The sequence below is a fragment of the Aphidius gifuensis genome, linkage group LG3, assembly GCF_014905175.1.
Source record: "Aphidius gifuensis isolate YNYX2018 linkage group LG3, ASM1490517v1, whole genome shotgun sequence".
NCBI lineage: Eukaryota > Metazoa > Arthropoda > Insecta > Hymenoptera > Braconidae > Aphidius > Aphidius gifuensis.
In genome coordinates this window covers 7285883-7313670 of record NC_057790.1, presented here as the reverse complement: position 1 = coordinate 7313670, position 27788 = coordinate 7285883, and the positions used below count along the sequence as shown (strand labels likewise).

The 27788-nt window shown below is 26.9% G+C and overlaps 4 non-coding genes across 4 annotated transcripts; 2 read left to right on the top strand and 2 right to left on the bottom strand.

The window, feature by feature from the left end:
• Positions 1-21968: 21968 nt before the first annotated feature.
• LOC122853574 lies at positions 21969-22087 on the bottom strand. The gene has a single exon (XR_006373913.1). It is a non-coding gene; the product is annotated as a 5S ribosomal RNA (ribosomal RNA).
• Positions 22088-22472: 385 nt separating this feature from the next.
• Positions 22473-22591, top strand: LOC122853579. The gene has a single exon (XR_006373918.1). It is a non-coding gene; the product is annotated as a 5S ribosomal RNA (ribosomal RNA).
• A 342-nt stretch (positions 22592-22933) lies between these two features.
• Positions 22934-23052, bottom strand: LOC122853578. The gene has a single exon (XR_006373917.1). It is a non-coding gene; the product is annotated as a 5S ribosomal RNA (ribosomal RNA).
• Positions 23053-23405: 353 nt separating this feature from the next.
• LOC122853572 lies at positions 23406-23524 on the top strand. Its single transcript, XR_006373911.1, has one exon. It is a non-coding gene; the product is annotated as a 5S ribosomal RNA (ribosomal RNA).
• The last annotated feature ends 4264 nt before the right edge of the window (positions 23525-27788 follow it).

Below are 27788 nucleotides of genomic sequence, written 5' to 3'. Positions count from 1 at the left end.
CAAATAAACGCTTAAAACGATCTCCGTGATAAGCTCTTTAATTTAAAAAAAAAATTATAATGATCGGTTGGGTAGTCACTGAGAACATAGGCCTCAGACCTTTTTATTTTCACATTTATATATATGAATAAAACAAAAATTAAATATATATTAAATAATGATGAAGAAAAAAATTGAATTTCATAAAATTATATTACGGAGGTGGGATAGGCGCGAAGCGCCCCACCATAGTATTGCTTTCTGTACACTTTTTAAGAAGACCACTCGTAGTTTCTATAATAAAGATAGACTGTTCATATTAGGCTCAAATGAAAGATTTTAGCAAAAGCCACAGCCTCTGATAAAAATAAAATTGTTGAGATGAATAATAAAACTATAAATTACAAAAGAAAATTTTTAAAAAATATTCAAAGGGAAATATTAAGAAAACTAAGCAAAAATCATGGATGCGAAAATTTGACAGAATAAAGTACGAAACGAAATTGATATTTTTAAAGGTCGTTTTTATTTTTATTTGTTGAATTCATTTATTTATTCAACAAAAACCAATATATGTTTTTTTTAGAAATTACAGAACTTTTTTAAAAATCATCTTACATGTTTTTTTTTAGTTTTAATGGATTATACATGCCAAAATCTACAACCAAGGCTATACTCGGAATTTTTTCAACAATTAGTTTACTTATAGTCAGCAATTGTTTATAAAAAAAACTGAGTAAGTGCTTTATACAATGAAATAAACCACAAAAGAGTCATTTCTTGACCATTTTTATCTATGTAACTTGTAGAAAATGTTTCAAGGAATTTTTTGACGGTAGTACGAGCTCTTTTCATTGATTAGTTAATTAATTAATAAAGATTTAAGCAATTGCGATAGTGGTCATTTGATAATTTTTTTGATAGTTGTCGAAATTCAGTGGCAGATATAGCGGTACGGAATTTTAGTGATTTTCCTATAATTCCCTAGTGTTCCCCATACAAATTACAAAGGCATATCAGTGTAAAAACTGAATGACAGATGGCGGCACTTTTATTGACAATAAAAGCATTATCTTTTTTATCATAAACAATTGTAAGGTTAAGAATTTAATTATTTAATTTTATACATTGTTATACATATTACGTATATATAATACTTGTGAATAATATTGGACCAAAAATGATGTAAGATGTAACCAAACGTGCTATCCCACCGGAGTTTTGGAAATTTTCAATTTCCAATTGATAAAAGACCAAAGGTCGTCCGTTAATGCATTTTTTACCCTTTACGTTCAAAAGTTGGATAATTAGTTGGTGAATCATTTTGATTAATGCCAGATATGCTAAGCCAATTTTTGCAATAGTATGTGCAGCATTTATTTCACGATGCCAAGTGATGTTGCAATGAGTACAATAGGTATATTTGTGGCCATATTTACTGACCTCAGTTTTTTGACCACACAAACTCCGAATTTGTGTAGTATTGTATTCATTTACTCTGATAACAACTACATTTTACATTGATAATAATTTTTTCAGAAGTTTAATTAATGGTGGTTTACAATATCTTTTCATATTGGGCATTATTTTTGATTGACCAATAAATATTATTCATCTTTAATGTCATTATTATTATTTTTATTATTGTTATTATCATCATCATCATCAATTCCACGTTGGTATGCGGAGCGCCTCTTAGCTTCCATGTCTTGATAATTTTTAGTGTTCCGTAGGACACTTATGTTTTCACTTTTCATAAGATTTTTTGTTATTTCGCGACGAAATGTAAAGTTCTAAATCAAATTGTCTTTTGAGATGCTCTTTTTGTTCCATTTTTTTTCACAGAAGCAATCATCATATTTATTTTTAATTTCGGGCCTTATTAGATTTAATATTCCCATTTTTTTACAGGGCTCAATTGACCGATCAATTCCAGCAATGTCTCAATCGACGACGCTTTTTCTGTAGACTTTACGATATCTTTTTCGAATTTTTTGGTCTATCTTTTTTTTTTTTATTCAACGTTATGTAGTGTCACGTTTTGTTTTTTTTTTAATATTTTTTAAATCGCCGAACCGAATTAGTCGATGTTAAATCAAATTTATGTTTTTTTTTCATTATATTCATCAAAAAATATACCTGTTTTTGGACTCCTTAATCCTGGATCAATTAATACAAGTTTCGTAATATTAATGATTTTTATGTCATCAATATTATGACGTGCTATCACAGTAATTTTTGCCAATTTTTTTGGATTTGTTCTTATTTCATTATTCATTTTATTTTCAATTTCTTCCACGAATGTTGCTGTTATTGTGTTATTAACTTTCAAAAATAATGATATTTCACTACCATTTGTTGTAGCTGATAATGCAAATTTTTCACCCAACTTTGTTTTTGGATTGATATTCATCATATCATACCATAATTCATCAACATTAATCTTTTTAACATCTAATTCTGTTATTTTCTTGATTTTTTTTTTTATTCCACTGGTGGAAATTTTTCTCCGTCTTTTGTCCATCTTTCTCCGCTTTTTCTCCACTTTTTTGGACTTTTTTCTAAAAACGACCCATGGTTGGAGAAATGGCAGACAAATTTCTCCAACTTTTTTAATTTTCAATTTTCCAAAAAAAAAAAAAAAAATGACTGATCATTAATTGTTACATAACGCAAAGCATCATGATGTTCATTTCATTTGAGGAAAATAAAAATTCGAAGACACTTTTTTTCCAACAAGTTGATATACCTAAAGTACTTGGTCTAAAAAATTCAAAACTGTTGTAAAATTAAAGTTCTTATTCTCAAGTGTTTCTATCCAAATTTATATATTAGTACGGCACGAAAGTCCATTGAAATTTCTTGTAATTCTGCAAAAAATGGTAAAAATAAATGCCATTTATTGTCATGATTAAATTGTTTAAAATTTAAATCTTTAAATTTTCCAAACAATGGCAAATTTAGATGAATATTATTACTGATGATCACTGCCATTGTTCGAAAAGTGAATAATTTAAAGGTTTTTTTTCATCGTTACTTTAAGTGATCAAACCCAGTAATTTTTTAAACCCATTTGGATTGTTTGTCGACGTATTTTTGAATTTCTAATTGCAGATTCTTGAGTCTTTGATGATGTGTCTATATCAGAATCTATACTCTTTCTCTCTCTCTGTTAATAGGGATGTTGTTGTTTTTGTTGTTGATGTTGTTTTTGTCGACTTGTTTTTTATGTATTCATCATATTTAATTTTTATTTTGACCTCTTTTTTTACACGCTTATTATCATTATCATCATTTGTTAAAATATTATTGCAATGAAATATAATACTTACATATCTACGCAGTGTTACATCTTTTTCGTAGAGCTGATGTCACTGCATCAATTGTATCCATATTTACCGAGATAATTGAACTGACTGATGATCTACCGGAATCAATTGTCATTCTATAAATATGTCCTCTTACAACACTTGTCACAGACCCTTGGGAAAATGATTTCTCCGATGTTCTTCGATTTTTCTCCGATTTTTTTCTGATTCTGAAAAATTGGAACCAGTCGGAGATAATCAGAATAAGTAATTTTGCGTTTTACTTCGACTTTTCTTCGAAATTTCAGTTCAACAATATGCGGAGAAAATCGAAACAATACGGACATAATCTGCGTAACACGGAAATAACGAGAAATATCGGAGAAAAATTCAAGAAAATCCGTAAAATCATTTTTACCAGTGAATGAACATTTATTATTGAACTATGTATGAAGTGGATCAAGCTGGTCAGTATTATTATTATTATTATTATTGTTATTATTGTTCTGAGTGGTGGCGTTAGTGTCGCGGAGAACGAAATTCAAAACTCAAAACCAACAAATTAACTATAATTAATAAAAAGTTTAAAAATAATTTATTTATTTAATTTTGAATAGTTGGTGGTTGATCGTCTTAATTTTTATAATTCTCGGGTAATTTAATAAATTGCAAATGGCCAAAAAATAATTGTGTAAATCAATAAAATTGATCCTTGAATAATTTTAAAACAATTTTCTTCATCGTTGTTATAAACAATAAAATGAACAATAATAAATTATAAACAATGTCATTTTTTTTTTAAATATTTATAATAATGAAACGAAAACAACAAAACTTAACAGACCAAAACACCACAAACAATTTTGTATTTTTCCGCGTAATTTAAAAATGGCGGCTTAAAATTAGAACAATAAAATAAAGTCAAAAGTCGCTATATTATCCCTAGACAACAGCTGGCAACCTATATATTCCCTATATTTGCATTACTGCATCATGTATTTTTTGTCACATTTTCATTCATTAAAATTTGTTAAATTTCAATGTTATTATCATCATTATCATCATCAATATTTATCAACATAGGTGGCATTGAAACATTAGACGTCAAAGTAGTTGAAGTAATACAGCTAGTTACTGACTTTATGAAAATCAGTCATTTTTTTATTATTATTAATCAACTATAATTTGTAGTTGCAATGGACGTGCTGGTCGTTGTGGTGGTGGTGGCGGCGATGGTAGTGAGCTTCCCTGTCAATTTTTTTTGTTGGCTATAGTAGCTGTGTGTGTGTGTGTGTTTTTTATTCACTTCTGTAATTTAATAAATCAAGAAAAAAAAAAACTTTATAGAGAGCATGACCTCAGTTTATTGAATTGAATTTACACATAGTGATGGGGCCCTGACACAGAAATTTTTAAAGAGATGGAGGAGAGACGATAAAAAATATTAATTTTTTATTTTTAAAATAGAGGAGGAGGACTTTAAAGGATAGTGATATTGAAGTCTCTAATTTGATACGTCGTCATTCACCTACAGTGAATTCAGTTCACTTGAATGGAAACAAACCACGGAATTTATGAACTTTCTGATCAAAATTAACAGTAAGAAATAAAAAGGACAAGAATATCTCATGGTTTTATTAGTCACAATGATAACTAACATTTTTTTTAACCCTGTTTATTAAAGACAAAATTAACAAAATTAACAATGAATAATCAAAAAACAGATAATTATCTGTTTTTTTGATTATTCACTGTTAATTTTGATATGAATACTCTGGTGGCAAAGAACTAAAATTATTATTGTAACACCCTACAATGAAATTGTTTTGCTTAAACTGAAAATTTATATATTTTTTGTATATAATATTATATAAAATTTATATATTATTTTTTTTTATAAAATGTTATTTTAATTATTTATCAAGTATTCAAGTGACTACTAATTGATGTCTTAAATATTTTGTTAAATTATTAGTGTAATTATTAAATCCAAAAATGTGAGTTGATTTGTATAGTTTCATTATTTTTTTAAAATTCAAATCATCAGCTAGAATTTTTCTCCGAATTTCTCCGCGATTATTCCGAATTTCTCCCACATTCACCCATGCGGAAAAATAAGTGGTAAATTTTTCTCCTCGTCATTGATTTCGGAAGAATTTCTCCGCAGTAAAAATTTTTTTTTCACACGTTCCTCCGCGTTTTTTTTTTCGCGGAGAAATATTTCCGAACATTTCTTCCTCCAAGTCAGCGTTTGAAACGGAGCAGACGCTGATACTTAAGGAAAAAAAAATTAAAAACATCTTTAATTATGTACCTGATAAACAAAAACAATAATAATAATAATAGTAATAACAACCAACAGCTGATATCAAATATATGATTGATATCAAAAATGATTTACATTATTTGTAATAAAATTTCAAAAAATAATTAAATAATAAATATAAGAACTTGGTAAATTTATTTAATTAAAATATATTAAATAAATTATTATTTGCTACGTTGAATACCTTATGATTACTCGTCTTGGCGGGAAAAGATAAAATATTTTCTGATAGACTTTCAACAATACAAAATTAGCAACACTACAAGATACTCACCTTTTTTTACCACCCTATTGCCATAAATATATTTTGTCATTATAAAAATGAAATTTATTCAATAATTCAAAGATACTTACTACTATTCAATTAAATAGAAATTATTTCGTTTTATTTATTAATAAGAAAATATAATAAAATATAATAGTAAAAAATAAAATAAAATAAATCTGATAATTGAATTAATGAAATTAATAAAATTCAATTATCAATCATAATGTCATGTGTTGAATTTTTTTTTTTTTTTTATTTGACATTGACAATATCACTTGGAATCTTGATAAAATTAATTCTTATCAAATATTTACATCTGGTATTATATTTGCAAATTAAAATTAATCAAGATATAACTTTTAAAATTATTTGCAAATTCCAGTTAATGAGATATTTTTTTTTTTTTTTCTTTTACTCATTATCGAATAACATCTGTCTCAGTTCTTTGGATAAGTATATTCAAGCCAATCATTCGATACTGATATAAAAATATTACCGATTTTAATCTCCTAACCAATTATCATTTATGAGTGTTCATAAAAATTCAGTCAATCAAGACTCGATTTACCTGTTGATTTCGTTAAATTAAAATTACAAATAATAATCAACTTTTAATTAAATTAAAAACTTTTTTTTTCAATTATTTCAACTTGTAATTGTTTTTTAATTTCCTTTCTTAAAGAAACATGAAAAAAAATAATAATAATAAACATGAGAATAAATTTTAATAACTATTTGCATTTTTTAATTAATTATTTTTATTTTTTTTTATATATGTTAAAAAATATTATAAGAGGTTAAGAGGGCACAAAAGTCTTGCTGTGAATTAACTCCATCCAGCTGTTCAGCTCCTACCGAAGAGCTTGAACATTAATTTACTGATTCTTTCACTGTGTATATGTGGCGTTCTTAGCCAAACCACGGGGTTTGCGGCCTGACCCTCGGCGATTTCGCTCATTTTTTGATATGTTGTAGATTTTGGCCTAAAAAAAGACCCGTATTTTTTTTTTTTTTTTTTCTTCAATTTTTGGGGGCGCCACCGTCAAATTTCATGATATCTCATAAAGCGCCTTTTTTTTTTTGCTGAATTTTTTATCACAGATTCGAGGACGCAAAACAAGTATTTTAAGCCCTTCACTAGAGTGGGCACTCAATGGGAAGTATTTTTTTTTGATTTTTAAAATTTCAATTTTTGAAAAAAAAAATTTTTTTTCGTAATTTTATTTTTTTTTTAGATGTAGAACGAAAAAGAAAACGAAATTTACTCTTATGAAATTTTCAATTTCTTTTTAGTTTTTCCGAAAAACCACATAACAATTCGAGAGTAAAAAAACAAACTATATGGTTTTTCTCAAAAACTAAAGAAATTGAAAAATTTCATAAGGTAAATTTCGTTTTCTTTTTCGTTCTGCATCTAAAATAAAATTACAACAAAATAATGCCTTTAAATTCAAATTTTCAATATGATAAAATTTTATAATAGCTGACTTGTACGTAACTTTTTTTTTTTTTTTTTCACAATTTTAACATAAACAGCATTGTAAACACCTACCATCAATATCATTCGGTAAAAATTAATTGGCTAAACAGAGGCACGTATTCATAGCTACTAAAAAAAATAAAACAACTTTAACCAGAGCAAATTTTATGTTTTATAAATAACAAAAAATATCAAGCTGAGAATTGTTTATCAAGTTGAGGATGATTTATTAATTCGATTAAACTTAATATGCTGCACTGTATATTTTAATCTCAGTTGAGTGCCCGTTAGTCAATTTTTAATAGTTTATTTATTATTTTTTCTTTTTTTCATTCACACATAGTGATGGATAGTGCTTATACTCACGCAAAGAGAACATTGTATACGTCATCTTGACAGCAAGTATATTTGGTCACTGTTTGTAAATAAAAATTTTTTTTAATCTGATGAATCATTTTGTTGCAAAAACATAAGTTAAAAAAAATAATCCATTAACTTAATTTGATAATTATTTTTATTCTATATTTTCCAAAAAAAAAAAAAAAAAAATTTAATTATTATCATAGATTTTTTTCATTATTGATAAATTATTAAAGTGCAATTAAAAAAAAATAATAATAACAAGATATTGCACTTAGAAATAATTTTATTTATTTTTGAATTAAAAAAAAAAACTTTATTTTTATAGATTATATTTTATTATAAAAGAGATGGAGTGTCATATATGTTTAAGTGAAAGTTGGTGATAAAAGTAAAAAAGGAAAAAATATATACATGTATTTATTTATATATAAAAAGGGGGTTGTAATGACTGGGACAGGGGCAGTGTGGAGAAGGTGAAAGAACACTATCTATCGTTGCCTTTTACGCTAATTGATAAATCGTGTTACGTTAATGAATGGGATGCTCGTGGCCAGAAGGCACCATTATATGATCACAATAAGAATTTAAAATTTAACGAGAAAATTGAAAAACCATATCAAATTGAATTCAACAGTGGCTTGAAAATGTCCGACAATTTTATCACATTAAAAAAATAATTTAAAAATAAATTAAAATTGATTAATTATATATCAAAAAAATAGTTGAATAAATTTTTTTAAAATCTTTATAAACAATATACTTGTTAAAAAAAAAAATGATTGCTCTAATAAAGATGACAACCTGATTTAACCAACCAACAAAAAAAAAAAGAAATCAATAAAAATCACAACACAAATTTTCCCCCTCATTTTAATGAATGAATAAAAAATAAAAATGATAGAAATATGATTGAAAATTCTATACACGGTGTAAGGCGATAGAGTCACGTACAGAGTAATGAGTCTCGATGAATCCCGTACCCGATGGCAACGAGATGTTGTACGTGCTGTTCCAATTTACACTCATATCTCATCGTTCTCAATTTTTTTTCATTTTCATTTTTTTTTAAATCTATGCAACTCCCCATCATTCTAACGATACAGTTGATGGTAAAATCAAAATAGAGATGTTGACCATATATTTTTTAATTTATTTTTTTACATCGTGGTCAGCCTCAGCCAATATCGTGGTAATTAATCTTCATCTTCTTAATAACATTTCCAATCATTGCAGATATTTTAAACCTAAGCAAAAAATAATATTATAAAATGTATTAAATAAATGAAGTGATTTTACGTCATCAGTTAGTTGATGACTGATGGTTCACTTATCGATACTCAGTTAAAAGATCAATGATGAAATGAAAGAAATAAAAAATATAAAAAAAAGAAGCAACTGGTAGAAGCAAGATAACATTGGTTTGTTAGCCAAGAATATAATACTGGACTGGGAAAAGCTTGGTTCAGACTAAAGTTACTCGAGAAAGAAATCCAATGCTATTGCTGATGGTATGTACTTTAGAGGATATAGGTATTTATAAATATATATACTGACAAGATGAGGAAAAATAGAGGATAAATTCAAGAAGCTTGTTGTTTATCGAATTAAGGCAATTAGTGATACAACGATTTCTTGAGTTTACCACTTCGCATCAGCCTATCACACTGGTACACTCGAAACTTTTTTTTTTTTTTTGAATACTCTTTAAGTGTCTTGATAAAATTTTGATAATTAAAATCAACTAATTAGTAATTGCTAATTAATATAATTATACATAATTATTTTTACATCAATAATTTTTAAAACAAAAAAAAACTTGATAACGCTTGATGGGACATGGTGTTCATTATAAACCTATTGATAATTGAAAATTTTCATTAAAATTATAGGAAAATGTAGTTAATGAATTTGAAATGAGTTTTTTTTTTTTTTAATTTTAGTTGGAGACGATATAAAAAATTATGTTTTGAGACAGAAATAAGTCAAATATTTATATGAAAGCATTTTTTATTGTTTGTGTTTTTTCTCACGACATATTTATAATATTTTAAGAGATATTTAAAACTTTAATTACTAAATTAGTCTCAAGTATACAATTAAAAAATAATTTTCGAAAAAAATTAAAACCCATTGCATGTTGTGACGAAAGTTTTTATAAAAATTAGAAATTTTTTTTTCTAGTGACAAATTCAATAATATCCACGAGAGCTTTTCGACTCTTCCTTCTCCGTAAAAATATTTAATCTTCTGACAAGACAAGTAAAATTTTTATGACAGATTACACACAGCTTTTTATTTTTTTAAAAAAGGATTTTCAATATATAAAAGTGGAAACACTGATATGCGTTCTTGGACATATGGTTTTTCGTTGTAAAAGCTTTCAAACTTTCTCTATTTTAATTTTTCCATTTTTATTTTCCTTTCTCTCAATATACAATGATTATTATTATACTTTTTTTTTATTCATCCTCCCAACATTAGTATCTACTTTTTTGTTATATAACACACAATTTTTAATACAAAGTTACTGAGGCCTAAACGAAGAGTATTAGACGAAGGATATTCGAGCTTGCACGTCCATTGCAACATTTTAAACTCGCATTTGTTGAGCTTAAGTTTTAACTTTACATTTAGAATTTTCATGTACCGTGAAAAATAGGACATATGTTACAAAAACTCTGTGTGTTGTATTTACGGCAGCCATATACACTCCAGTAATACTCTTATAGCATACAGATATATATTTTTTTTTTTCAAATAAAAACTTAAAATTCAAAAATGCTACCAACAAAAATACAAAATGAAAAATTCAAAAGATAATATAATTACAGTGTCTTTTATCCATAAATTTATAAATTTCTTTTGAAAATCAAAATAAATTGCCTCATTAGTTAATCGATTCTCAGTCGTCAATAATATTTATATTGGTATTATGTTAAAATTGTGCAAAGTATTACCCCAACTTGGCGCCAGTTGAAAAACGAAGAAAAAGATGAAAAAAAAAATAAAAAATCGGCATCTCCTTCGGTCCTATTAAAAAGCCCGTTTCCGCCTCCGTTTCTGAAAGCCTCTTACGGCACTCGAGGCAACTGTGAAAGCACTTGAAAGCTCCTGAAAAGCCCAAGCCGACAACACTTCCCTGGTTGAGTGCCGTCCCGCCAGGAGGGCGCAACTGTTGTAACACCCAGTCACAAAGATACGATAACTTTTTTTTATTTTTATTTTATTTTTTCTTCTCATCTCACTTTTAACTCACCTTTTTTTCTTTTTATTCTTTTCGTGCACATTGCAATATCGACTCAATTCTTATACATTAAACATTATACCAAACTCGACTTTCAATTTCACTAGAATTGCCAACTAGTTGTCCATTTTTTTTTCTTTTATTGCTGTAGTTCAAACATTATTATATATCTCACAATAAAGTGAAAAATTATTTTTTTATTCAATAATATTGATATAATAAAAAGTCAAATAAAATGTACTAATTTGAAATTTTTACTCAAACTGACAATGGATATTATGAGGGAAAAAAAAAATAATATGCCGTAAGAAAAGGTAAAATGAGTGGAACATGAGCATATATACACAGTGTGGCTAAATAAATCCTTCCAGCTGGACACATTATTCTTCTTTCCCGCTTTCCAGAAGAGCCCGAGGCCACCCAACATAAAAAAATAAAATGAAAATGATAAAAAAAAAATTAATAGAAAAAAAAAAAACTAAACGAAGAAGAAGCAACTGGATAAAAAGAAAAATAAACAAAGAAAGAAAAAAAAATTTAATGGTGAAAAGTGAGAAAGAAGAATTCTACAGTGGAGAGTGCCGGTAATCCGCGTGTTCGAGCGCACTCGCTTAGGGATAACGGGTAACATACATAATGCAGTGTTTTTCTTAAAAGCAACCAATGGTCCGTTCTACTTTAAGTGAAAACGGACCAATTGCCATAGTAAAGCTTGTATTTTAATTCACTTAAAAAAAGCTACAAAAAAACGAAAAACAAATAACAAAATTAATAATTAAAATTCTTTATTCAACAAAATGACAGGATATTTCATTTATGAATAATTAATTTTTTGAAAAAATATTTTTTTTCTTGTTTATTCTCTTTATATTCAATTAAAAAAATATTTTTCATTATTAAAATTTTCATTTTTAATATTAAAAAGAATTTTTTAAAAATATGAAAAAAAAAAAAAAAAATGTACATATAGATAAATTTTGAATGTTGTTATGCAATTATCTAAGAAAATTATATTATATCTACAAGTTGGGAGTTAACGAGGCGTCCATAGTCTGGCTGAATTGCAATTACGACTAAGGGATGTGATTAATGACTTCACAAGGGGTCACGAAAATTAAATTCAATAATTTTTAGTTTTTATTTTAGTGAAAAATTCTTAAAGGGTGACCCATTATAATTTTTTTCTATATATACATTTGAAAATTTATTAACATGCAGTAAATACATGTATATTTTTAAATGAAAAAAAAAAAAAAAACAGTTAATTTTTAAACTTTGATATAGCTATTTGAAAAAGAGAATGAGAACGCTAAGGATAGTCGTTGCAAGCTCGCGTTTTATTCTCACTAAACAGCCTTGGCTTAATTCAAGCATGGGGTTTACAACAATTTAGGGGCTGGTTAACCAGTTTAGTGTCAAATACGTAACCATTTTTGGCACTAGTAGGGGTATAGGAAAGAGGTACGTACAACAGGGGGTAAATAATTACTGTAGTAATGTCGCTAACATTTTCGTATTGTCCAGCTTGATATTGTGAGGGGATAAAGTGGAATGCTTACACTGTGTTACGAAAAGTAAATGCAGAAAGGCATACTGTATATATATATAGAGAAACAATAAGTATAATATATATTTAGAATATATATACATACCCTCTTTTAACTCTCTCACCCTCTTTTTGCTTTCTCAGTCTCTAAAATAACCCGGGCTCTTTAATTTAGAGTTTCTGGACAGTAATTAAAATAACATCCCTTCTCAACGTGTATACGAATAACAGACTCAAATATATATGTATATATGTATCGTTGACTTGGTAACAAAAAGGCCTAACCATCAAAAATATTTAAATAAAGAAGGCTCTATATATCTATATATAAAATTTCGCACGTTCCATTTCATTTTTTGTCTTTTTTTTTTTTGTTGTGTTTTTGACATAAAAAAAAATTAATATGAAAAGGGGTTGTTAATTCGTATAATTAATGAAGAATTTTTTTTATTTTGAGAATTTTTTAATTAATAATAATAGAAAGGCCTATACTATAACTTCATCAATTTAAGTATATTTCTTTTTGTATAATTTAAAATTATATCAACATAAATGTGTTCATTCACTCTTTGTTATTTTTTGATTAAATTATAAACACACATTTTTTTTTTAATATAAAAATATAGACTTCAGGGAGATAAACCCCTCAACAATTAATTAAAAAAATTATGATAATTACAAATATATATTGCAAAAAAAAAAAGTTAATAAATATTGAAAATTTAATATAATTTCGAGTCAAGTAAAAATTTAATTTCGATTAATTTAAAATTAAATAAAATATAAATTAAAAACTTTAAGGATATGAGTTTTTGTAACACCCGTTGAGAGAAAGCCATTCAGTCTTGTCCATATGATTGCAACGAGGTGAGGTCAGAATGGTAGTGCCATTTGAAAATAGAAAATTTAATTTAACCCGTCATTCCCGTCATCCTACTCGGTATGTTCCTTTATTGCGAGGGTGTCGTGCAACTATATGGTTTGGCCAAGCAATGTGAAATGATAAAAGAAGAAAAATAGTAAAAAACTAAAGATAAAATGAACAACCAAGTGAGATAAAATAATGAACAAGCAATAACAGTATAAACTATAAAGTCAGCTCGGAATGTCAACTGTTATTAATTTCTTCAAAATTATAACATACAGATTACAAATTGCATATACATGTTAAATCAAAATTAAAAAATGAAAAGACTTAAATAAAATACTTGCTGATAATACCTCGGGTTCTTAAGGATTGTTTTACTAATTGAAAAATAAAAATAACAAAGCCTCGTTAATAAAAATCTATAAGAAAAATTTTAATCTCATTTTGGACTTATAATTTGAGAATTGAAGCTGCCAGCCAAAAACCATTTAAATTTAAATTATTGTAATATCACTTTATCGGTAGTATAATAAATTATTAATATATAAAAATAGAAAAATAAAAATAAATCAAAAATTGAATAATATAATAATAATAATATCGATATTCAATTGGTGGTACAGGTGTTACAATAAATTCAAATATTTTATTCAGACCGGGTTGATCGGTAGTTTTCAATTTGCCACATATATATTTCGTTGGTCTGACGCCTTCATAAAAACGTTTGTCGGTGAGGAGTAAAGGGTCAAAAGTAAATCGAATCGAAGATACAGAAAGAACAAAAGGTGAAGCATATACAAAAAAAAAAAAAACATACAAGAAAAACAAATAATAAAATAATGAAAAATAATATTAAAAAATATCGTGAGTGGTTAGGACGGTCCATATCTGAGCTTGAACCAACCACACCACAGCTTCTCGGACTTCATATATAAAATGGAAAGATAGAAAAATAAAAATAAAAAAAACAAATTGATGAAAAAATAATATTCTCTAGAGATGGAATGATCAGTTATTGGAAGAATGAAATCATTTCATCTTTCCAACTGTCGATTGTTTCTTCTATTCAGTAAATTTATATTTCGTCAGTGAATTTTAAACAAACTTGAAATATTCAAACTCAATATGATAATAATGTTCTCATTTGATTTTCATCGAATTAAAATATAATGTATGTATAATATACAATGAAATTCGTATTGATCAATTGATTGTACCAGCTGGTGTTAGTCGAGTTATAAAATAATGATAAAAATAATGAAGCTCTATATGAAATGGTGAAGCTCATTGTGATGAAATTGATTGTAAACAAAAAAATTCAACAAGAAAAAAAAATTAAAATTAACAAAAAAAAAAAAAACAAGCCAGGTAAAATTGATGATGAAAACAACACTATTGAGAAGAAATGGAAAGGGTAAAAAGAAAATAAAAAAAAAAAAAAATGAATGTTTGGCTTCTACTGAAATTAAAAAATATCGATTACCATTAGGCTACACACTGGGTTTCATATAGGTAGTTCAATTCGTTTTTCTCCTGCAAGACAATACACCATTCTTTTAATGGACGGTAAGAGGTACAAATTGCAGTTGCGCCTCTCATACTCCAAAATTTATATCAACGAGTCCAGTCACTTCGTCAGCCCATTCGAAATTCACATACTAGTTTCTAGTCTCCGTTGAAATTCTAAATACAAAAGGATACACCCTTTTTTTATTCACCTATTTTTATTATTCATTTCTTTTTTTTTTTATTTTTTTTACAACGTCCAAAATCCACTCAAACCAAGGCTCTCCAACCCTTTTATACTTTCCCACAAAATCCAGTCAGGCATGACTACTCATTTGTGGATTTTACGTACTTTCGAATTGCTTGAAAAATAAATATACTCTACCAACACTTTTGTCAGTCATATACAGAAAATCAAAAGAAAAACTTTGATAAAAAAATAAAAAAATTTGCATTTATTAATAAAATAATCTTTTAGATTTTATTATTTCATATTAAAGTTTTTATTTTCATAATAAATATTTATCTTTCATAAAAATTTAATAAAATCAAAGTAATTTAAACTTTTTTTTATTTTTTCAATATAAAAGTTATCAAATATCATCAATATATAGCCGTGAATTTATCATGGAAAAAGCAATTCATCAGTGTATTAATTTAGTGCAATGATAATTAATCAAAACATATGTATTTTGTATACGTAAAAAAAAATGACAATAGTGTATTTTTAATATCACTTTAGAGTTGCATATCACATTTCAATCTAAAGTATATAAAATGAAATTGAATTGACTTGTGGGGTTTTATACAATTCCCTGCAGTTTAATGAATAACAACCATCTTCCAATTATTACTCAAGTCCATTAAGGCAATTGTGTATAGTTGTTTTAGAGTTTCCATCTAATGGAATTAACAAAATCGCATAAACATTTAATCAAGCCCTGAACGGAAGCTAAAATATACCATCTGTCATGCGCACCTGTTTCATTCAATTTGGCCTTATGTTTTTGTAAATTAAAAAAATGAGAAAAAAAATATATATACGTACCGCATGTATATTTTGTCAAGCATGCATAAATATATATTGATAATATTATATTGTAATCTATTATAAATGTCATTTTTTATAAATTAGTACAACATTTTTGATGCATCACCTGGCTTCAATTTACTAATACTTCGTTGGTTGATTGTTTTTTTTCTTCATTTATTTTTTTTTTCCACCGATCAAGCGATTAATCGGTGAGAACACGAAATACACGAGATCAAGAAAATTATCCCTTCTCAATTTTGCAATCCGTCACGCAGCTCTCTTTTTTTTTTTACTCTTTTCGTGCTAAATTTTAAACAATTTAATTTCCCCTGAAAAAATAAGAAAAATAAAATTTTTAAATTGAAGAAAAATACGACAGCTTAAATGACTGAAAGTGGCAAATCAATATCGCATTTATTTGATTGACTTGTGGCGTCAATTTGAGATGATTATTGTGTTGAAGGAAATCGATTCTTGTCAATTTTTTTCAACTGTTTATGAGTATATATCAGCAAAAATATCATTGATAATATAATTTTGATTACTTTAACAGAAACTATATACAAATACACAAAGAAAAAAAAATTGTATATAAATATACACATTGTATATTTATTTTTTTCTTGAGATGTAAATTTGATAGCCTTCAGGTGAAATTATTAGCACATGTATAAGGTCAATTTGTAACCACAAGGTAAATATATTATATAAATTCCTTCAGGTCAAAGTGTTGATACAAAGTTGGTTTAAACAAACAGCTGAACACTTTTCAATATCAAGAAACATATATCTGTTTTGTATAATTTTGATCATTATGTGGTCAATCGTAGCATGATCCAGCTGAACGATCATTTTATTTTTATTTATTTTTTACTAAAAAATTTATATATATTTCCCAAGTAAAAAATATATTTCAATTTGTTTATCTAAACTTTATGTGTAAAAAATAAAAAGAAACAAAAACATTGAAAATCTGTAAATGAATGTATGAATATGTGTTAAAATTTTGTAAAAAATAAATTTAAATAAAATCTAAATAAATTAAATTTAGATTTGATTATTTAAACTTTCAATATATTTTGTAGACGATTTTTTTTCATTTAATCAGGTAATTTTCTATATCAGTTTATCTTTCAAGCCAGGCACTTATCAGTCTTATCACCAATTAGGCGAATGATCACGCTGGAAACAGATGACACACTAAGTTTCATTTCATCTGGATGACATAATCCTCACGATGCACATTTCGAATGGACTTGATGTACTATTTTATGTATAAATACATTTATGATGCAAAAAAAATATTAATTGGTTCTTTCTTTGAAAAAAAAAACCAAATAATCAACAAATAAAAGAATATTTTTCTTTATACTTTACAGGTAAATAAAAAAAATGTTTGACTGGTCATATTGATCATTGAAACACTTTTTTAAACAAATCTTTTTTAACACTAAATTCAACAATTTTTTTAACACTGAATAAATTTAAAATTATTTATTTATATGTAAATATTTTTAAATTAATTTAGTGATTAAAAAATTGTTGAATTTAATGATAAAAAAAAAACATAAGTCTCGAGTATTATTATGTTGTATTGTAATATTCTGTGTTGTAATATATATTGTATTGAGAATATTAATAAAAGAATCGACTTTAACCAGCCCTACGACACTCAAAGAGTAGCTAGTAAATAAGTTCTTGAAGGCGGCAATCAGATTTTTAATTATTGAAAAAATATATACGCAGCTGATAATTTGTCACCATCACTCCATCAGACCATTTAACCAAGTTATAGACATCGATTTTTTATGTCAAAACATAACCATTAACTCATTATGGCTTCCAAAATCGAGGGAACGTTTTGTTCAATGATCAATAACAATAATAAAAATGATGATGATTTTTTTGTCGTAATAATAATTGATTTGATGATAATTGAATCATTGTTTTTTTCAAGCAACACATTTATTAATAATATTTCTCCGACTTTCTCCGACTTTTTTCGCTTGGAAAATTTCTCCGACTTCTCCCAAATTTCTCTCCGTATTCCCTCCGGTTTTTATTCTAACTTTTATACGGTCACCGACAATTGACGGGCTGACAAAAAAATCAATGATTGTACTTGATTGTAGTTGAGTTAATTCAATGTCATGCATTTATAAGTTTTGTACCTCCTTATCAATTTTAATTTCAATTAATTAAAATTACACTTTGCACATACCCGAAAATTTGTAAAGTACCACTGTACAAATGAATTTATGCTTGTATTTAATAGTAATTACTAATAATTTAATAGTAATTATTAATACTGAACATTTTGAAATTTGTGTAAATAAGTATTTGCATAGAAAAATTTGTATTTGCATCATTTCTAAGAGGTGAATTTTTTGTTAACTACAGCCTGTCCATGAGGCGCGTTCGGTATATAGAGCATTTTTTTGAATCTTCAAGATGATGCAGTTTAGTAATTTAAAATTTGTTTGTACATATATTCATTTTTAAATATGTATTTTGATGAACTTGTATATATTTGCTGCCATCTTGAAGAGCTGAAAAAATGCTCTATGCGGAACCTGCTTCATGTGTCAAACAGCTGTGAAAAACAGCGAACGTTTATTTACATTCGAAATTATTAATTGATTTCATGAAGGCCTATCATTATTATTATTACGAAGGTGTAATAGACACGAAGCGCCTCACCGTAATAATGCTTTCTGTACACTTTTTAAGAATCCCACTCATAGTTTCCATAATAATTAAGATCGACAGGCTCAAATAAAAAATTTTGATAGAAGCAACAGCCAGCCTCTAATAAAAATAAAATTATTGGGATGAATGATGAATCTATGAATGACAAAAGAAAATTTGAGAAAAATATACTAAGAGAAATATTTAAAAAACTAAGCTTAGTTTTCTCAATATGTAAAAAATTTGACAGAATAAAGTACGAAACAAAATTAATACCAATTTGTTAATTGTGTAGAATTACAAAATAAATATAAATATAAATTAGGTAGGTATATTCAAAAAATATTTACAGCTCATGTTCTCGAATCTAATTTATATTTATACTTTTAATATAATTCAAATATATAATTTAAATTCAATTCAAATTTATAATTTATATTTTTTCTGTTATACATACACTACAAATATATATATATGTAGTGTATGTACCACGTGTGACACTTTGTATAAACCCTACATATATTTTTCCATTCAAATAATCCCATTTAAAAATTTTATATTATATTTTCATTTTAAAATCGATTTCAATTGCCATGAAGGATCGTTTCTACTTTGTCTGTACATTGATCATAAAAAAATCCATGCTATTATGGAAAATACCTAATTTGATGAATGATACACGTTTACCTTTATCACTTACATTGTCCGTTGAAATTTTACTTTTTTTTTTTTAAATGTATATGTACGGGTAAGCGATGCAACCATTCTAGAAAAAAAAAAACTGCATAATAAAAGCACCCTAGATAAGACAATAAAGAAATTTCTATATAGTAGAGATAACAATGCTGGGTGAACCAGGGCAATTTCAAATTTCGTGTATGAAAAGCTCTTACATATGAAAAAAAAAGGAAACTAAGGGTTGGGGGTGTTTTTTTTCCGTTGAAGAAATTTTATATTGAAGAAAGATATCTTGGCATTTACACATGCATACGCATTATGAATTTTTTTTGCAGTACTCGGTCAGTTTTTATTCTAATATATGTGCTAATAATTTTTCAGGAAATCGAATTTTCAAGCATCTGTGACAGCATATATAAAAATTGCTTGAGTATACCAGCATTTGTATTATTTTCAAGAGCACCATTTAAATATTTAAACCAATTTAATATTAATAAATTTGAAAAATACTTTCTTAACGTTATTCTAGTTTTTTTTTACTAATGACTCATCACTAAAAATCATTGATGAGACATTTCTGCTTACTGCTTAACTAGTATTCTGTAATGAAGCCAGTGATATATAGATTTTAAAATTGTAAAGCATGCTTTTATATATAACTTGAAGAATAAATTTTTAAATATAAAATCATAATTCATGGTTTTAATTGTATTTCCGACAATTATGATATCGTTACGTCGCGACATAACATTGTCTCTGGAGTGGCAGTTGTATTATATATATTTACATTGGTTTCCGTCGGATCTACGAGCTTTGTCCGCTAGTACCCCACAACGTCCGTTTCCGGGGGTTGTTTCATTGCGTTATGCTGCTTCTAGAGGGGTACACAGACCAAACGAGACAGAATAAATATAACTGAGAGAGAAATTATATATATTTGCGTATTATAGTATAAACAGAGACAAGTTACCATGCCAGACTGCATGGTTAATGTTCCATATAGCCCCACAAATCCTTGACTTTTTCTTCCAACAAAAGACTTTTCTTTTCTCTGATTTTGTATTTAATTTTTTTTCCTTTTATTTTTTTTAGACTATTTCTTTTTTTACAAATGGGATTTTACTTTTTGAATGATTTATTTTTTAAATATTCTAAATATAATTATTATTTCTTTTTTTAATTTTTAGAAATCAACTGCAGCATAAAAGTTTACACATCAAATACCATACATATTTTTGTTGAGTTAATATTTGGTTTTTAAAAAAAAACTATAAAATTAAAAAAAAAAATATTCATTAACGCTCTCTCTGAGAATTGGCATAACTTGTTCTCAAGTAAGTGCTTGTACAATCACTAAGAGCAAACTAAAAATAAATATATAATTAAACGACGTAATAATGAAGTTCTTTATGCTCTTATGGGTGTGTATTCATAGCAGTCATAATACACATGAGTTTTGTGGCAGCTCTCAAAAATAAAGAAAAAAAATTCTACCAAATGTAAAAAAAAAAATCCATTGAGCGCTGAAGAGTGTACAAAAACCATACGTGCGTTTCGTGAAATATGCTTCAAACAGCATACGAATGAACGAGAAAATATTGCAAAAAAAAAAAAAAAAAGTTTTGTATATAAACTTAAGAGTCTCGTAAATTTTAAATAAACTATTAAAAAATAAATATATTTGCAAAATGTAAATCAATAGTTTATAAAAAAAAAAAATTCATTAAATTTGCATATGTATTTAAATATTTTCACTAAAATAATATAATAAAAAATCCCAAAAAGTTTGCAAACTTTAAACTTCTTTAGTTGAAGATGAACAATAGATAGAATGTTTACTGTAAAAAATATTTTATACACTTGTTTTGATAAAACCTTTTATAAAATTTAAAAAATAATTAAAAATAAATATAACTATTATGCGAATTTGAATTGTTAAAAAGGCTTAACAGATATTCGAAATAATGCAGTCAATTAGTCGAATAATAATCATGTCAAGTATAATATCACAGAATCCAAACAAATATTTGCAATTAGTACGGAAAATGAGAATATTCGAGTACTCGAAGATGATCATAGTTGAAAATCCTCTCAAACCCTCAAAATTTCATTTGATTCGAGTAAATTGACGAACCAATTTTGCGTTCTCACTTTATCAAGCTTTTTAGAGCTTGAAACATTAAACACAATACACATCCAACACAAGAGAGTAGTGTGTGTGTACACATAGAAATTAATCTTTTGATAAAAAAAATTATATTTGTATGTGTATAAAACAATAATTCAATTGAAAATCTCGTATGTGTTTATATTATATATATATATGTAATGAAGACGACTCACAGTTTCCATAATACTTAAGATAAAATTGAAATTTTCGGATAACTATGAAATCTATAAATGACGAGAGAAGATTTGAGTAAAATCTCTAAAAAGAAATATGACAAAAACTAGACAAAGATCATGGATGTGAGAATTTTACAAAATAAAGTACAGAATTTAATGAAGCTGAATGTGTATGCACGAAAAAATTATTCTACAAGTTTTTTTAACCAAATATATCTTGTAGAAAACTTTTAGCCACAATTTTTTAAATTGATTCAGATAGAATTTGTGGCAGAAATATTAGATATATCAAAAAAATATTAATTAATAAAACAAATTATGAAAAAAAAGCAAAAAAATAACGACACGTGGTGTTCCCAAGCGGTCACCCATCCAAGTACTAACCACGCTCAACGATGCTTGACTTCAGTGATCGGACGAGAACTGGTATTTTCATCGTGATATGGTCGTTATCTGAAAATAGACGAGCTCCAAAACAATTATAACCAGCTTCTTCACACTTTTCTCCATGTCAATTGCACATAGTAATTACCAAAATTTGATCACCTCAGTTAGCGAAAAAAAAAGCCCAGAAAAAAATACACGTAGTGCCCCCCCCCCCCCCCTGGGTATGTTCATCGTGATATGGTCGGTATCTGAAAACAGTCGAGCTCCAAAACAATTATATAACCAGCCTCTTTACGCTTTTCATCATATCGTTGCAGGAAAAAAATAGAAAAGTTCGATCTGAGTTCAATGTAAACTGAGGGGATCAAATTCTGGTATTTACTATGTGCAATCGACATGGAGAAAAGTTTAACAAAGTTAGTCATAATTGTTTTGGAGTAGTGTTAACATCAGATAACGACCATATCACGATGAAAATACCAGTTCTCGTCCGATCACTGAAGTCAAGCATCGTTGAGCGTGGTTAGTACTTGGATGGGTGACCGCTTGGGAACACCACGTGTCGTTATCTTTTTGCTTTTTTTTCATAATTTGTTTTATTAATTAATATTTTTTTGATATATCTAATATTTCTGCCAAAAATTCTATCTGAATCAATTAAAAAAATTGTGGCTAAAAGTTTTCTACAAGATTATTTGGTTAAAAAAACTTGTAGAATAATTTTTTCGTGCATACCACATTCAGCTTCATCAAATTCTGTACTTTATTATGTAAAATTCTCACATCCATGATCTTTGTCTAGTTTTCGTCATATTTCTTTTTAGAGATTTTACTCAAATCTTCTCCGGTCATTTATAATAGATATATCAAAAAAATATTAATCAATAAAACAAATTATGAAAAAAAAGCAAAAAGATAACGACACGTGGTGTTCCCAAGCGGTCACCCATCCAAGTACTAACCACGCTCAACGATGCTTGACTTCAGTGATCGGACGAGAACTGATATATTCATCGTGATATGGTCGTTATCTGAAACCAGTGGAGCTCCAAAACAATTATAACCAGCTTCTTTACACTTTTCTCCATGTCGATAGTAATTATCAAATTTTGATCACCTCAGTTTAAATCTAATTCAGATCGAATTTTTGTATTTGTTTCGTGGAACGATATGATGAAAAGTGTAAAGAATCTGGTTATAATTGTCTGAAAATAGTTGAGCTCCAAAACAATTATAACCAGCTTTTGTACACTTTTCCTCATATCGTTGCATGAGACAAATACAAAAATTCGATCTGAATTAGATTTAAACTCAGAAGATCAAATGTTGGTATTTAGTATTTACTATGTGCAATCGACATGGAGAAAAGTGTAAAGAAGCTGTCAGATAACGACCATATCACGATGAATATACCAGTTCTCGTCCGATCACTGAAGTCAAGCATCGTTGAGCGTGGTTAGTACTTGGATGGGTGACCGCTTGGGAACACCACGTGTCGTTATCTTTTTGACTTTTTTTGTATTATAAATTATTAATTAGTCAATTTTAATATCCGAAATGAATGTCACATTATCAAGCTTTTCTTTTATAAATTCAACAATGTAATACAGAAAAAAATTATAAAACACAGGAACAAAAAAAAGAAGATATTTTTTTTTTATAATATTTATAAATATACAGTTTACAACGAGATTTGTGTCGTATATATATTTTATTAAAATTTGATAACTGTCAATAAAAATAATATAAATAAAAAAATATCTCTAAGCAAACGTATAGTTCAAAGAAAAAAAAAAATCGTTTGATCCAAAAAATAAATTTCGATTTTCGAATATGATCGAAATACCCGGATATGAACAAAAGTATATAAAAAAAAAAAAATTCTTATAAGGTAGTCCTAGACCCTGTACATATTTTTCGAGCATGATCAACTGTCAGATGGACTTTGAAGAATAAAAATGATAAAAAAAAAAAAATTTTAAAGACAGAGCAAGAGTCAAAGAAATATTGGCGGTCAACGATAGTATATTTCGTATCCTGGCGGTAACGAGGAGGTCTCATGTACTTGATATATTTATATAAATATACAAGAGAAATAAAAATACATTAAATGATATGGTTGAACAGAGAAAGATAAAACGAATGCGAAAGAGAAAAAAAATACCCTTAGTCGGCTTTACCCTGGGGAGATTTTATAATGGCGTCCAGTTATTACCGCAGGTCCTCGGGCCACGGACACGACAACAACCAGACAATTTAACAAGTGCAGTGAGACATATATACTATACACAGTTATCTACAGCATTTCGCAAACATTTCTCTCATAATTATCATCGCGTCGTCAACGTTATCATCATCAGCATCATCATCATCATCATCATCAACAACAGTATCAAGAGTATTTAGTGGAGGGACAAAACACCTGACACAGACACCTATTAATTAAATAACGACTTCAAATATATATCGTTATTATCGAAATTCATATTCATGTATATATTTACAGCGATAAAATTATTTATAATTGTTGAATAATTATAAATACAAAATTAACAAGAAACCTTAAAACATGTATATCCGTATAGAGGGGTTGTTAATTGTATGGTCATGGTATCAATATATTATCAAAAATAAAACTGTATTTTTAATTTTTATGAAGAAAACATATGGCTTCTTGGGATATTTCAAGTATCTACTCTGTAATATTGTTGTAAATATATTTAACAATTTAAGTTTTATTTTTTTTACGATAACATTAACATGTATATCTTATCCAAAACGACTTAGACATATATGTATATATGTGTCGTTGCATGTTTAAAAATTTAAACAGAGGTATAGTCAACCCTTCGGATCGTAATGAGAAAGAATAATTTATTACGGTATAATTTCTGTGATGTATTTTTATAGCAGAACATAAAACACTATCGAAATGATTAAAAAATTATAATTAATAAAAAAATAAAAACTTTTATAAATCAATTGACAAAATTAGTTTTTATTTTTAATAAAAAATTTTACCATTTTACAAAATTGTTACATTTTAGTATTATTTGGATTTGTGCCGCAGTGCGCGTTGATGTATTGTGCCGAATTAACATCCCGCAAACTCCTTTGATTTCAATGGCTTTGTAAGTTCACTGTGTCTTATGTATATGCATTTATTTATCCATGATATTAATCATGTCAAATTCTTGGATTATTTGTCACAATGAATTTTTATTTTGTTTTTTTTTTTTTCTTAAATTGTACAACATATATATTTGTTTTTTTCAACCAACATTTAGAAAAAAAAAAAAGAAACTAATTGTTTTGAATAAATCATTTAGAAAAAAAAAAATAAAAATATTTCTAATTTGGAAAAAAGATAAATTTCTAGTTTAAAAATTGATTTGTTTTGTTTAGTCAACTTTTTTTTTTTCTCAGTTTATATAGATCGATAAGAAGATGGATATAATTTATAATTTCAGTTTTTTTTTTCATGAAACCAATGAATTAGATATTCAGGAAATTAAATGAAGTTATCTGTGAATTATTATTTATTATCTACTTACTTATTATCGTGTCATTATGAATATGTACGGTAGGATAATGTAACAGGTAATCTAATTTCAGTTCTTCCGGCCATTCATGAATTTGAGTGACGTGTCCTGTATAATATTAGACGTCAACTAGCACCAAATGATTTAACAAACTCAAAATTTATTGGACATTTTAATAACCTGTATATATTTCCTTTTCGAAAAGTAATTAACAATAATTTACGGTAAATTATAATTACTAATTTTACAGACTAATCTTGAATCTATAAGAAAAAAAAATAATAAATAATCATGTAAAAAAAAAACATTTAAAAAATATAAATAATAGTAATTTTTTTGAAGTTAATAAAGTTGTTAAATTCGTAGTATTAACAACATCAAGAAATTATACATGTTGAAAATATTATAACCGCAAATAGAGCAAGTTCGTTTATTGGATAACTCAATTAGTACTTAGAAGTCTCATGAGCGATGTAACATAAGGACTGTTTTGAAACTTACAAGTAAACTCATGTTTCAAGAGCAATACGCACGACAAGTTTAAGGATTACATGATACCGTAGAATAATTGTCAAGTTTATAATTAATTAAATAATTACCTTATATGGTATTAATAAATCAACACAGCAGAACGAAAGAATGATATCACTAGCAATAATTTAGTTGATAAATTCAGAAAGATAAACGAGGTATTATTTGTTTTTTCTGTACAAATTATACTGTGAAGTAATAACACATTATTGAAAAAATGACATTGTCACCAAAAAGCTCATACTAAAATCAAAAACGATCCAAGTTTAATTTCACAAAAAAAAAGTAATAATAATCTAAAAAAGATTTAATCATTGAGAATTAAATTTAAGAAGATCTTGATTTCGAAAAATTATAGTCCCTTTAATTTTGGATGTTTAATTTCGTCAAATTATTTCCTTTTTTTAATGAATGTTTTATTGAATTTATAAGATAATAATTAATTTAATTCATGAAACATATGATAATTATTAATAACGAACAAATGAATAAATAAAGTTGTAAAATTTCAATCAAAAAATACAAAATCGTTAATACGGAGAAATCTACAGGAAATACATGGACATTTACGGGATTTACACACAATGTAGTCAGTTCTACTTATACAAATACAATTGTGGTTATATAACCATCACATTGCACCGTAAGTTCACCGTGAATATTCCCGTAACGTCTGCAAATGTCTCCGCGAATTTCTCCGTATATACCGCGGTGCAAGTGTGCAACTATAGCGTGATCGATTACTTTATTTAATGATGTAAATTAGTAAATCATTTAATCTGAAACAACATTATCAATGAAGTAATTATGATAAACGCCATCAATAGCGTTACCATAAGAAATAAATACGATAATGAGTGATTAAATTTTTACCTATAGGGTGACAAATTTTTTTTTCATACGTTGCACTACACAATTTTTTTGCGTCCTATTGAAATTCATCCTTATACAAAATATAAATCACGTTAAACTTAATCACATTCACTGGTCGCAATAAGAAATTGAACCAAATAGATTTATTAAATATTTTATTCAGGTATACCTGAAAGGTAAAGTATACTTTGTACATCTCCACGAAAAAATATATATCCTGGATACACACCATTTGGATATATCCCGGGTATAATATCCAAGAATGTGCGACTGGTGTTATTCTTAAGAAATTCCAGGATATATCCGGTTGGTGTATATATCCAGGATATATATTTTTTCGTGGGGGCAATAAGATCGACCATTGACTTAATAGGTTTTTCATCAGTCATTTGTATCATATCATATCAATGACGTTTATTATTAATCAATATAATATTAAGACAAAATATATCATTGATGATAAATATTCCAAGTTCTTTCTAAAATAATGAATTATATAATGATAAGTATGAAAGTATCGCTTATAATTTGCGTTGTTTAAAGCATTTTTTTTTATTTAAATTTTTCTTTTACTTCTCGACATAGATATAATGCTACAGAAACTGTATCTATTGATACTGCGAGTATGGAAACTTATTTTTTAATTTTTCTGAGCTGACAACTTTTTATGATTTCATAAATTTATAAACTTCATATATTATCTATTGCACCTTTCCAGTCTGATGAAATTTTTTTATAATTATCTTTTTTGAATACAAACACTCGTTGATACATTAATTGATACATTGCTTTTGTTGATTATGGAGGATATTTCAAGCCAAG